This window comes from Melospiza georgiana, chromosome 4, assembly GCF_028018845.1.
Source record: "Melospiza georgiana isolate bMelGeo1 chromosome 4, bMelGeo1.pri, whole genome shotgun sequence".
Taxonomy (NCBI): Eukaryota; Metazoa; Chordata; class Aves; order Passeriformes; family Passerellidae; genus Melospiza; species Melospiza georgiana.
Window position 1 is genome coordinate 50,276,731 of NC_080433.1, and position 13,511 is coordinate 50,290,241.

A 13,511-nucleotide genomic window follows, 5' to 3' on the forward strand; every position below is an offset into this window, starting at 1 on the left:
TACTATGTAAAATACGTTCATCTTCAGAGAGTGGGTGTGGTCCTGCCACAGCTACTGGTAAGGTGGGTTGCAGCTGTATGAACAAAACAAGGCTGTAAATCCTCCAGTTGGTGAATTCCCCCTGTCAGATGTGCACACACATGCTCTCAGTTTCCATGCCTATGAGGCTGTAGTACCAGCAGTTTCCCTGTGCCTTTGTTAGTGTGCCTGCATCTGGTGTAGGGATATACACAGTAGATGCACAAATTCATATCGAGCTATTTAGCAAAAGAAAAAAAAAGGCACTGGATGTCTGCCTGGTAACCTAGGTTTTCTCTGAGTGGCTTAGTGTCAAGTGTTTGCCAAATACTCAGTGCATGCCTGAGTCCTTGCTTTCCCATACCCTTTCTCCCTCTTTTTTCCTTCTGCAGCCACTCCCTGCTTAACATGAGGAGGTAATCCAAGAACACAATAATGGCGTTTTTTTGTTTAATTCATGCTTCTGTTCCTTACTTGGCTGCCCTTCTCTGGTTGCAGATGAGATCTGTGCTTTATTTAATTGCTCAGTCAAGTTGAGAAATTGTAGACTCTTGCTGGATTATATTTGTAGTAATGAACCCAGTATCTTTACCTATCCAAGACGGAGAGGATTGCAGATTGCTTACTATAAAACAGTAGTTAAACCTGAGTGAAAACAGTCTTTATTTTGTGTTTCCATGTACAGATGCCTATTGTTTAAAAAAGCTGTGAATCGTGTTGTCATCACTGCACTAAAACAGCAAGACTTCAAAATGGTTAATTCTACAGGACATTGGCTTTTTAAATGTGCCTGCTTTGAAGGTGCAAACTTATATGGTTGCCAAATAGCTTCTTTTAAACTAAATTAAAAGCAGCTGTTAGAGTAGGCCATCACAGACATCAGGGCTAAAGTGGGAGCAAAGATTTTGTTGCCTGGTGTAGCTGAACTAAGGGCTTGTAGTTGTCTGCAGCCAGAAACCTGGTACCCAGATTGCAATGCAATTTCCCTTTAATTTCGGCACCAGTATTAGAGACAGGAAGTTAATCCATCCTTAGTCACTGGTGGTCTAAGCGTACAGAATGGATTTTGCATGCTTTAGTTGATCATATTGCCAGATTTTTTGACTTATTGTTAATTTGTCTTCATTGCTGCCAGATGTGCTGATGTGGTGAAAGACATTGGTATGGGTATTTGATTATAATTAAGTGCATTTGAAAGAGATTAATTTTTCCTCAGTTAAGCACAAACCTGTAGGTCAATAGGGCAAGAATTTGACATTTGATTCACTCAATATCTTTCCTTATTCTTTCCCAAACCCCACTCCCCAGTGGCCCTGTTTTTAGGGAGAGGAGAGCTGGGGCCTGTGATAGCTCCTGTTTATAACCAGACATTGCTTTCTGACATACTAAAAAATACCCAAGTTAAAAACAGTAACTCCAGATTTAGTGTTTATCCTTAAGAACTCCATGTTAAAGGTCCATCATGAAAAACAAGCTTTAAATTCTGTAGTGGGTGAAGGTTGAGAACAGTGGCAATGTCATTCCTTTTTCATCTCCTTTGCAAAGATACTAATCTTCCAAAGGCTTGGATATCTGTGCCTGATTAAATGTTCAGGGTCAATGGCTGAATTTTAAGTGTTTTTTATCAAGTTGCATTTAGCAATCTAGACATAGGAATTACTTAAAATTTTATTTGATGCTTTAAATGCCCAGAAATGGAAATGAAAGCTCCCAAGTCTTTTCTGCTAGCTTTAGTTTTTATGTTTTATACGTGGATTGTGCTTAAATATACAGTGGGTATCTGTAAAGTGCAAGATATACTGTAAAGTTTCAATATCTTAGTAATTCTTTTCAAACCAATGATGTTACCAGACACCTATTTTAAAGGCTTGGAAGTTTGCTTATTCGGGGCTTTTTTTTTTTTTTCCCTCCCCTCTAAGATGCAGATGTTAGTGAGCTGGTAGTTGGGTATTTACTCAGCTGAAAACTAAATCAGGGGAAATAAATTGCAGCCAACCCTGAGTAAAGCTTGCACTGCATCTCAAGAGTTACAATGAGAAACAAGTGTTGTGTTGCTGAATGACAAAACAGACATTTTTGGGTTTTATGACCAGGAGCAGCTGGAATCTTTCTGTTGGCTCATTTAAGACGTGTAGAATGTTCTTTAAAGGCAATAGCCACTTAATGCTTTACACAAAAAAATGTTTTGCCTGTTGAATTCACACAAGCAGTTGCTGAGGTATAGTTTCTGCAAGCCTTAAATAGTTTAGATAAATAGAGTTAATCATTTACCACAATTTCTCTGGCACAAGCATTTCCTAAATGAGTTACCTAAATGGTGTCTGAGATGGCACTAGGGATACTTGCATGTTGAAGGGTGTTACAACACAACCTTATGGAGTACAGCTGTAATTCAGCAGCAAATGCTTTAATTTAGAATTCATAACTTAAGAGCATCTTGAAAAATGGCAAAGAGTTAGATGCAAAGCTTTCTCCAACTGAGGGCTCATTAGTGTCACCAAACATTTCTTATTTCAGTCTCAGGGAGCTCTTGAACACTTAAGCCTTATTCCTTGAGCTGCTTCAAGGAAGCTTGAAACTAAGACTTAGCTTTTCACTGCAAACATTTTTGTTCTGCCAGCCTTACAAATAAGGACTATAATTGGCCATTGTGCTTCTTCTTGAATATAAACATAAGGAGAAATTCTGTTAGCTTTCTGCAAGATTTCTTCTTGGGGATATGACACATCTCAGAGAACTATACTTTCTCAGTGAAGTCTTGTTTTTTGCTCACTTTGTGTATTGCTTTGTCATAGAGAATGTGTCTTGACTAGTTGGATGTTAGTTTAGAAGTCTTGTGAAATTATTTCATTAAAAGAACAGAGAGGGGAATCTCAGCCTGTTTAGTGAAGGAAAAAAACAAACATGTAGAACAAGATGTAGTTTGCGTACATACCATTTTACTTTGATTAAGAACTTTCCAGATGCCTTTTGTTTTTATATTTCAGGGAACTGTTACAGGAAGGAATAAAATCTACAATGTCTTGACTCACTGATGTGTGGCAAACAGTGCTTTTTCTCTTTGTTGTGCTTAATTATTAAGGGGTCAGTTATTCCCCTGAAATAAATATATGCACACCTGATTTCTTACCAAAAGGCACAGGTGGCCTCTCCTGTTTCCCATGCTGCTCTTTTTCTCGTAGCTCAATACTGCTCCCATGTCCTCAGGGGGACCCTCTTTGCTAACCTGTGCTCCTCAGTTCCCAGTTTCTCTGTTTGCCCTGGCACTGTGGTGAGAGGCTGGGACAAATGGACTCAGTTTGGAGAGCACAGTGCAATTGCAGGCAGTAAGCAGCACTCGTGTGCTGGAAGAGAGGAGGGGGAAGTGTTGGAGAGAGACAGCTTGCCACAGCTTTAGGAAGAACTTGGTGTGAGTGCACAGAAAATGCATAATTCAGGAGACGGGGATTAAATATTTATAGGACAATGTTATAAGCATAATAAAGAGCATTTTTGTACTTTACAAGATTTACAATGCTTTTTGTATATTTAATTCCACTCACCCTCTATGCTTTCAAGTGCCAAAAGCAGCAGTGCACGAAAGAGCACATCATCTGGAGATTTACCTCTTACTGCATCTAAAATCTCCTTTTCTAGTAGACAAGAAACAAGATCCATTTGTTTTTCTGTGTTTGGGTTCAAGACTGAATATTGCTGGTGCAGTGCATAGTTTCCCAGAGTCATGTGGTCTGTGGGGTCCACTGTGTCAAAATGTGTGTAATCACTCTGACTCAAGAATGCCATGGGACAGCAGGACCTGAGGGTGAAGTTGGTAGCAGTTCTAAATTCACTGCTGGTAAAACAAATTTAGGCCTTTTTTACTTCAGAAATTTTTTTCCCACACAGCAGAGAGCAGAACCATAAATTACTCTAGATTAGACTACTGAATAGCACTTCTGCATGATCCCTGGACCTCAGCCATCAGCAAGGGCACTGCTGTTACTGCTGTTCAGTTTGGCTCTTGACCGTGGGCTGTTGACCAGCAATTTCAGTGCAGGAGTTTGCAGTCTGAGTACCTCCGTGTACTCTTTTCTGAAACTAATGGTGGCCAGTTTTAGGTGGCCATTTCAAATATGGCACTGGAAATTAAGATCTAACTTAGCTTACAGAGGTAGTAGGATCCTATGGATATAAAACAGATTTGGGGATTTTGTAGGCCTGTACTTTGGAAGGCTGGTATGCAACATTGTCCAAAGACACACTCATTTGCCATAGCAATATGGGATGTACTTACTTTCAGCACTTCCTTTGTAGGTGTGCATGGACAAGCCATGACTTATGATTTGGGTCTGCTGCTGGATTATCAAAATTCAAGTATTGATTATAGAGACATATGAAATAACATCTTTTTGGACAGTGAAGCTTCAGATTCTTTTATCAAAATCATGCAAAGCCGCATCAGTTCCTATCCAGTTAAAGAAGCGACCTTTGGTAGTATTCCTGGTGTTCAGCTTACTTATTTTATGAATCACTGAACAAATACTGTCATGGAGGAATAGACATTGATGTCCTTTGGTTGCTTGCAAAATGTTTGCAAAATGCTTGCATTTTGTTTTGCTGTGACATGGAGAATTCGGGGCTCCATTCAGCCTCTGTTCATCAACAAATAGTGGACTGCTTTCATCCTGATTTTCATAGATGTGCCAGCACAGACATACCTAGTTCTGTGTTGGGCTGGCATGCTACATGTTAGGAGATTAGTCAGAGCTACTGTAAGGCAGAGCTGCAGAGATACCATAAAGGGAATTCAGGAGAGGAGGGCAATAGTTCCCCTCTCTGGAGGGGTTTTGAATAGTTCGCTTGTTCCAAGGAAGTAACTTGTGCAGGTTTTAACATTTACTTCTCATAATTCTATAAGCTTATCAAGGAGTTAAATCTGCCTCTTTATTAGCCCTTGAATGGGAAAGGTGTGCATTTTCTGTGCAACAAAGTACAATGGAGTTTTTGGAACTGCTTTTCAATTTCTTTGTGATTCTAGACCCTTAGAAGTAAGCAGAAGGACTTAGTCCTTCCTTTGGCATGAGGAGATCCCTCATGATGTGCCTTACTACATGCAGAAGAATTTTGCAGTCTGTTGAATAACCAGAGAGCTCACACAAAAAATATTTGATTCACTGGTACCACATAATAATTCTTAACACATCTCCAAGTGAGTCTTTTGTTCTATATTTTTTAATCACTGTGGCTGACTGGCCCAGCAATGAAGAAGCTGCTGTTTGAGTAAGCATATATAATTAAGCTAACTCATACCTGAAACTAGCCACTCTCCTGGCTTAAAATAAACTGTATTTGAACTGCTACCTGCTGTGGATCTGCACACCAGCAGCATCAACAAAGCATCAGTGCTACAGCAGCCAGCGGCCCATAGCCTGGCCTCTGCCACAGAGTGGTTGGATTCTTTATTAGTGTAAAGTTCTTTCTCTATTAACCTTCCCTCAGGAAAGGGGAAACATGGCCTCCATTGTAATTAGCTTACACAGCCTTCCATGTAAGCTGAAGAATGGAAAGTGTCAGGGGTGCTTGCAGCAGCCTCGTGGGTATTTGCTGTTAGCAGGGAAAAGTTAATCTGCTCTCAGATTTTGGCAAGGGCACAAAAACCCACGTGTAAAAATGTTCTTAGAATGAATTAAATTTCACATAAATGTGACCACACAGTAGGTAAAGTAGTAAAATGGTGGTGGTGATGGAAAATATGACTAATCAGAAAGCTGCATTAACTTAATGAATAAAATTATCCTTTAACATAAACTGAGGTACTTAAGTGCCTTATTTTAAAAATGTGGTTGTTTATTGTTCTGTAGCTTATAACAACTGTGTTATTTCAACTAGCAGCACACTTTAGCAGTTTGGTCTGAAAGAACATTTATATTCAGAGTATGGGGGTTTTCTTGAAAAGAAAAAACGGTAGCTCAAAAAGCAGCTCTATGACACTGAGTCACTGAACTTGTTTTACTAAGTGGTTTAAATCGGAACATGAAAAAAGTGTGAAATATATAAATGTTTCTGATTTTTCACTTTGAAATTACTTGTCTCAAAATTATTTTCATTTTTGTTTTTGAATTCTCCCTTTGCCATTTGGAACTGGAATATAAAGTGCAGACCTCCTTGGGTTATCAGGGCAGCACAGACCAGGCACACAGCTGGAGTGTGCAGATCTGTTGCTTGTTCTTTCCCTGCTGCACTTCCCTCTTCCCAAATCCATTTGATATGAGTTTGGCAGGTCCTTGTGGATTGATTCTCCTTCCTACCAGAGCATGTTTCTCTCCTTGATTTTTTCCTTGAAAGTACTGACTCAACAAGTTTCTACAATCATAAAGAGTCAGGCTTGATATTTTTCTGTGTGATTAGAAATGTTCTGCTCCCTGTGCGCTTTGAGAGCTGTCTCAGGCTGGTCCCAGGGTGGATTCTGAGCAAGCCCCAGTGGCCTCTCAGCATTGTGGCTGTGTGTGCTGCTGTCAGGGAAGCCACAGTGGCAGCCTTGCTCTCCACTGCTCCTACCCTGGGGGTGCCCTGATCCAGAGATCTCAAACAGCACCTCGGATTCAGGAGCTGTGCAAGCACTGCCCAAATCATCTCTTCCGTTAAACTGAAGTGCAAATAAAAGGCTGCATCAGATAGTTATCTCTCAGACGGGGCAGCTGAGGGAACATCCTGGAGTCTGTAATGTCTGGGCACTCTTCAGGTGCAGAGGGTGAGGACAGGGATCTAGGAAAGGCATTCCTACCTCTTTCCTCCACCCAAAGCTTTCCAGCTGTTCAGTAGTGTTGGGCCTCTTTTCTCCTCACAAAACATTCCTAAATGGAAAAGTAGGTATTTGCTCTTGTTTGCTCTTATAGTTCACAGCAATTACAAAGTAACTATTTTATAAGTTTGGTGGGATTTTTTTTCTTTTTTTTTTTTCTTAATGAGGTCTTTCACAAAGGAGTTTTAAGCTTATGCAGGCTTCCTGCTCAAGCTTCATGTATTTGTCAGGAAAGAAAAAAAAGGGTCTGCTTTTTTGAGGGCCAGGTGTTTTATATGGCTAACTTAAGACGTGCCTGAAAAGGCTGTGGTTATTTTCCTGTCTGAAAAGTTCTGCATTTATTTGGGTTTTTTTCCTTCCTTTTTGTAGCATTGAGTACATAACCGTTCAAACGTGCTGTTTATTTCTGTGTTTTCTGTTTGTGAATCCCCTATGACCATTAATTTCTTTGGAATGCTGGAATTGAAAGTGGACATTAGTTTCCTTCTCTCCTCAAATATTCTTACAGATGTTGCTGTAAATCAATTGCAGGGCTGACATAGCATTTGGCTGCCTGACAAATGTGCCATAATAACGCAGCTCAGTAAAATGTGGAATTTCTGAGGTAGTTCTTGAAACTTTTTCGAAGCAGTTGTAAATTCTCATCCATGTCAGCACAGGTGGAAAGACAGTCACAAATAATATGTGCACGTGTGTGCATAGAGGGTGGGGTGTAGAGGTTGCCTGTACTTATTCTTTCTTGAGTTCTCTAGGTGGTTCACCACTTCCATTATTTAATTCAGCTACTTGAAGCAAATTAGAGAAAGAAATACTCTCATAAAACTCGAAATGATCTTGCTAGCAAAGTTTTGGAGAGAGTATGGGTGCCTGAAAATTGAAACAAGGGGTCTGTGGCAACTGAAAGTTGGAGCTGGGCCTGGTAAACCATCAAACTTCACAGCAGCCCCTCAGGTAATGATAAAAGGGACATTTCAGGTACCCACCATGAGGTTTTGCTTCTGGGAGATCTGAGCCAAGCTGCTCTTGGTCTTCAAGAGCTGGTAGTTCACAGCTCTGGGCAGGGAAGGGAATGTGTTGTCCCAAGACCTTTTGCTTTCCTGTTTCCTTGTGTGATCAGTTCCAAGAGGTGAGATGTTTGGATGTTGTTATTTTTTCACAGCTAATCCTACTGGATGGTCCATGTAGACAAGGCAGCCCCCATTCAGCCTTCCTGAATTCTGCCTCCCTGGTGAGAACTTGCTTTTCATCTGAACACGTGCTGAGCCTGGCCATCCTTTCCCCAAAAATGAGAATTTTCTGTTTCCTTTGAGTAAGACTACTCAGGAGTTATTGCACAATAGCTGATGAAAAACATTTGGAAGAATCTTAGAATTTGATGAGCTGCTTCTGTTGAACTACTTGTGAGGAAGCTAGGCAGAAATTCTGGGAACACTGATTTTAGAAATATTGCCTCTTCTTACAATGAATGATAAGAAGTATATTTGCTTAAAAACTAAATAATAATCTCACCTTAGAAACTTGTTTCTTAGCTATTATTTCAGTCATCACTACAGAAACATGATTTAGAACAGAATTCCAGCTTACACTACATAATAATATTTGTAGAGCATGGAAACGGTGACGAACATCAAGCTGCACACAAAACTAGTGTTAAAAGAATATTTATTCTCATATCTAGAGACTTTAAAATCATGTGGTTTTAAAGGTAAAACTGAGTATTTGGCCTTGTCAAAGTCTTCATGAACTGTCTGTCTTTAGCTGCTTGGAAGCAATTTTCTAAATCCAGTAAGGTAGTAGGTATAAGGTGTTCCCACTTCTTATATTTTAAATATAGTCCACCACTAAATGCAACACAATTTTCAACAGAAAAGGAGTATTAGAATTCAAATTTGTGAAATAAATCAGATAGCATACTTGGAGGACTAACCAGTAAGTATTCTATTTTTTTTCTGGTTTATGATTATTAGTGTTTATACCAGCATTTCCCAAAAAAGAGCATGTTTAAACCTAGGTGCTCTCATTCATCAAAGTATTTGATTTTATGGAAAATTTATAATTCTATTCTCAACAGACTTCAAAATCAGCCTACTTTTAAAAATTATTTTTACCCTGCACGTTGCAAATTAGGATGCTTCTAGATCCCATATAATTTACAACCAGTTGATCTGAAAGGTGACCCAAAATAATGTAATTTCCCTAAGTGATAAAGTGGTGGTTCCTTTTTACTGCTTCCTGATCCTTTTTTTGTGTCAAAAGCCACAAAGGACACATCTTGTGATGAAAAGCCACACAAGACTGGCTTCCACTTGTTAACACTCCTGCCTTGGACCTCAAGCTTTCACAGAGAAGGCAAGGGCTAAAATAAGGATGCGGTGTTGTGAGGTAGCTTGTATGGTTTTATCCACAGCTTAAGGAGGAAAGATGCAATAGATGTGGAGGGAAGGAAATGCAGGAAAAGAGAGAGAGAGGAACTATGGTGTAGAGGGATATAAGGAGTAGACCATAGAGATATGCATGGACTGGGAGGAATAGGGATGATCAAGTACCTAAAAACTCTGAGGAAGTCCAAACAACCCAGCAGAAATGGTCTGACTGGCTCATCCCTGCAGCCGTGTCTGTGGGCTGGTGGTTGGGTTGGGAGGAAGGAGAAGATAAAATTGAAGAGTTACCACAAAGAGGAGCTGCTCTTCACAGTATGAGCTATTCTGAACAAATTTAAATGTCTGTCCTGTCACAGATTGTTACAAAAATACTTCCACTGCCTTGTATTTGCACCACTCAAGCCACACACCTCAAAGATAATTCTCATCTTCAGGTGCACCATGAAAAGCCCTTTCTGTACAGTCTTCAAAGGAAGTTTTTTCTCACACAAGCAGATACAGGTGGTAGTTAGGGCTTGGGTTCCTCCTGATTCCTTTTAGCTGATGGAAGGCTGGGCCTGTAGCCTATGGTAGCTGTCTTTGCTTCCTCAGGACTCAGGGGATATATGATAAGCATCTCAGGAGACACTTCTCCCCATGTCTTGGAAACCCATCTGAGAAGGGGCTGCACTGTTGTTCAAGGCTGCCCACAATTCTGCTGACAACCTCAGAAAACAGATCTAATTAAAAGCTTAACTTCTGGTCAGATAGGGTTAGGTCAGTAAATCTTGTGCTATAACAATCGTTGTTACTCACTAGAAATGAGAAAAAAGAGTACAGTTCAGCTGACTTCAGAAAGCCCCAAACAATTTTATAGAAGCTGCAAACAAAAAACCCCCAGATATTTAATTGTAATTTGTTGCATCTGATGATGAAGCTGAGCTCATTACCACAATACCCTTTTCTGATGATTTTAAATGCTTATAATAGGAATGGAGTTGGGTCTATTTTGACAATACTATGACAAGCAAATTATTGCAGAAAATTTTCCTTTGTAAAAGCCATCTGTGTTTCCTCCTTCAATTCACTTAGAAAGGTGCGCTAAAATTGACTTTCTCACAAATGCAGGAGCCTCCTTCTGATTTTCAGCCCAAATTTATCCAGGACAGATATTTGCTCCTTAGAATAACAGCTTTTTGTTCCTGAAAGTGGATGGAACAGTATCCAATATGTAGATTCCAATGTTTTCATAAAGACCAAACATATTCCTTCTCTGCCTTCCTGGTCTAGAGAAGCCACATTTCTATACTTTCCTTTGAATATCTTGTGTCTTTTCCTTAACATTTTGGGCATCTCTTTCCTCTAAATTTATAAATCAAATAAAGAATCACTGTAAATCAACAATGGCAATCATCTGAAAAATTAGTTTTACTCAAAACTTTGAGTTAAATGCTGACTAATGTAGCTCCAGGAAGGAAGAAATCAATTTCTGTTGAGTAGACTCACAAAAAGGTTCTGACTTCTTCTAAAATGGGATGAGTTACACGGGGTGTAAGTTGGCCTTGTTTGATGGCAATGGTAATATCCTTATTTAAATTAGGATTTTATTAGTGTTCTAGCAGTTAAGAATAGGATGACTGAAGGAGCTGGTTACAGTGATAGGGAACACTGGGTTTGGATCTTTCTGTTAAAATTATCTAATCTCTAATGCAGGAAGCAATTAATTGGCATTTGCAACTATTGGAAATAAAACAATTTGGTCAAAATTCAAAATGTCCTACTTCTCAAAAACATGAATTTTAATGAAAAGCAAGAACATATTCTGACACTTTAACTTGTCTGATCTCCATTCTAATCGCACTGAAGGTTAGTTATTTAAAGCACTTGAATAATTTTAACTACACTGTACCAATTTATCATTCTAGGTTTAAACTTGAAATTAAATATACAGAAGGCAGTGAAAGTAAAAAAGCAAAGTCTCAGCTTTCCTGAGCAAGTAACTAACCAAGCAAATGAAGTCACATTCAGACTGCTCACATGTTCAATATTATTGCAGCTCCCTTCAAAACTTTGTGGTTTTGGTTTTTTTGCTTATCTCTGTTTTGCTTTCAGCTGAGATGCACCATGAAAGAAATATGGCCTTTTCTCTGAGTTTATAATTGCTTGAATTATAAGCTTCCTGTGGGAATGGCTACCATGCTGCTATGCTTAGGCATTTATGAAATGTCTCTGTTTCTATCTGTGTCCTGACATGGGGCAAAGGCCAAGAAGGAAAAGCAGGTTATTCTTTAAAAGGGTCATTCCTTTTGGAAGCAGAGGGACCCTTACAGCTGCCTGCAGAGCATTCCCAGTTCCAACTCATTTCACCCCTCAAGACCAGCTTTGGGCACCAAATGCTTCTTTTTTTTGTGATTCTTCACACACCTCATGATTTCACAAATCAGGCAGCTGACCTTGTTCTGCAGCTGCAGGATCAATCTGCATTAGCTCAAAATGTGCTTACTTCTAACTTTGGCTTCGGTTTGACTTGTGTGTATTTTCTAAAGGCTTTAGGTGTACCATATTCACCCATGCCTGGCAGAGACTGGCTGAGCCCATGGCCTGGACAGCCCTTGGGAAGTGCCTGTGTTTCTCTAATGACAGGAAAATGTACTTGTGGCAGAGGCCTTGGGAAACTTCTTGGTTAGCAAGAACCACTCCTGAGCTTTTGCTTTGTGTTGCTCTTCTCAGGCATGAGGGAGAGAGTACTTCATCACTAACACCCATTCAGAAGTGCATTTGTGTATGAGGTTCTCACTGCTAGGATTTCAGTATTAAGCTGGGTGGAACTGTAAAGTCTTTGTTTAAGCACACAAATGTGAAAACAGGCACAATTTTTGTCACACATTCCCCAAAGACCTAATATATTCAGTCTTATTCTGAATCCTGAGAGGTGAGGCTGTAGAACATGAGGCAGTATTGTATTTAATTTACTGTTTTAGTATGAAATGATCCACCAGGTAGATATTTATTTTGTAAGTTTGAATGGGAGAATTATATTTTGGTGCTGTAAAACTCTTATAACTTTATACTACCAGCAAGATAAATAAATAAAAGATATTATGTTTCTTAAAATACAGAATAGAAAAAGAGATTAACAAATTTTTTCCAACAAAAATATGGTTCCATATCGATGCAATCCTGAAAAAAATGTTGACCTTGTGAAATAGCTGTAGACTGAAACAAAGTAATTTTATTTTATTTTTTCCAAGTTTGAATCTTTCAATTTTAGTTTCCTATAGAGAAATTTCAAAGGAGTTCCAAAGCAGTATCCTCAAGTTTTCAGAAATGTCCAAATGTCTTTACCAGTTTGCGTGATGAACCAGAAATATCTGATATTATAACACATCAAAAGCCTGTCTTTCTTATATCAGAAATATTCACTCTGTATCCATAAACGTGCACAGCAAAATGAGATTTCCCGATTGGGGCCAGGCAGAAAGATGAGAATATCTTTATTGTCTTAACATCACTGTTTCCCTGTTCAGGACTTATCTTCTTTTTTTTTTTTTTTTTTTTTTTTTTTTTTTTTTTTTTTTTTTTTTTCTTTGAGTGAATCAGCCAGATCCTTCTGTAATTAAATTAATATGTGCTTCTGGGGACAACTGCGTTTGAGTCTGTTCCCAGTGGTCAGCTGGGGAAGGAGGAGCAGTGGTGCCCCTGCAGACCCTACTCACATGCCTTCAAATCAGGGATTCCAAAACATTTTATATGCTGTAGCACAGTCCTCACAACATTGCAGGGATTGTATGTTGAAAAAAAGGGCAATGGAAGGAAGGAAGGAAGGAAGGAAGGAAGGAAGGAAGGAAGGAAGGAAGGAAGGAAGGAAGGAAGGAAGGAAGGAAGGAAGGAAGGAAGGAAGGAAGGAAGGAAGGAAGGAAGGAAGGAAGGAAGGAAGGAAGGAAGGAAGGAAGGAAGGAAGGAAGGAAGGAAGGAAGGAAGGAAGTAATAATGACTTTGCAGAGGTGCCAAATGGAGCCTGGAGGTGACCCAGGCTTTTTGGAAGAGTCCAGGGCTTTGTAGCAGAATTTGTCCTAAGCAGTGTGCACACAAGCCACACCGTGTCATTTGATCTAGAGCCAGGTATTGGTCCCTTGAGGGGAGGGCTCTGATGTCTCTGTGATGCAAAACAAGTACTGGCATCTTGAAAGTGCATTTTAGGTCTTTGACTGTATGAATTCCCAACCTGATCCCCTTTAGGAGCTACAACATCATCAGGCTCTATGTGCAGGCAAGGAAGAAAGAGTGCCTTTAGGAATACCTATCAGTTTGGGTTTATTTGGGGTGTTTGTGTGTGTTTCCACTTATTCAAG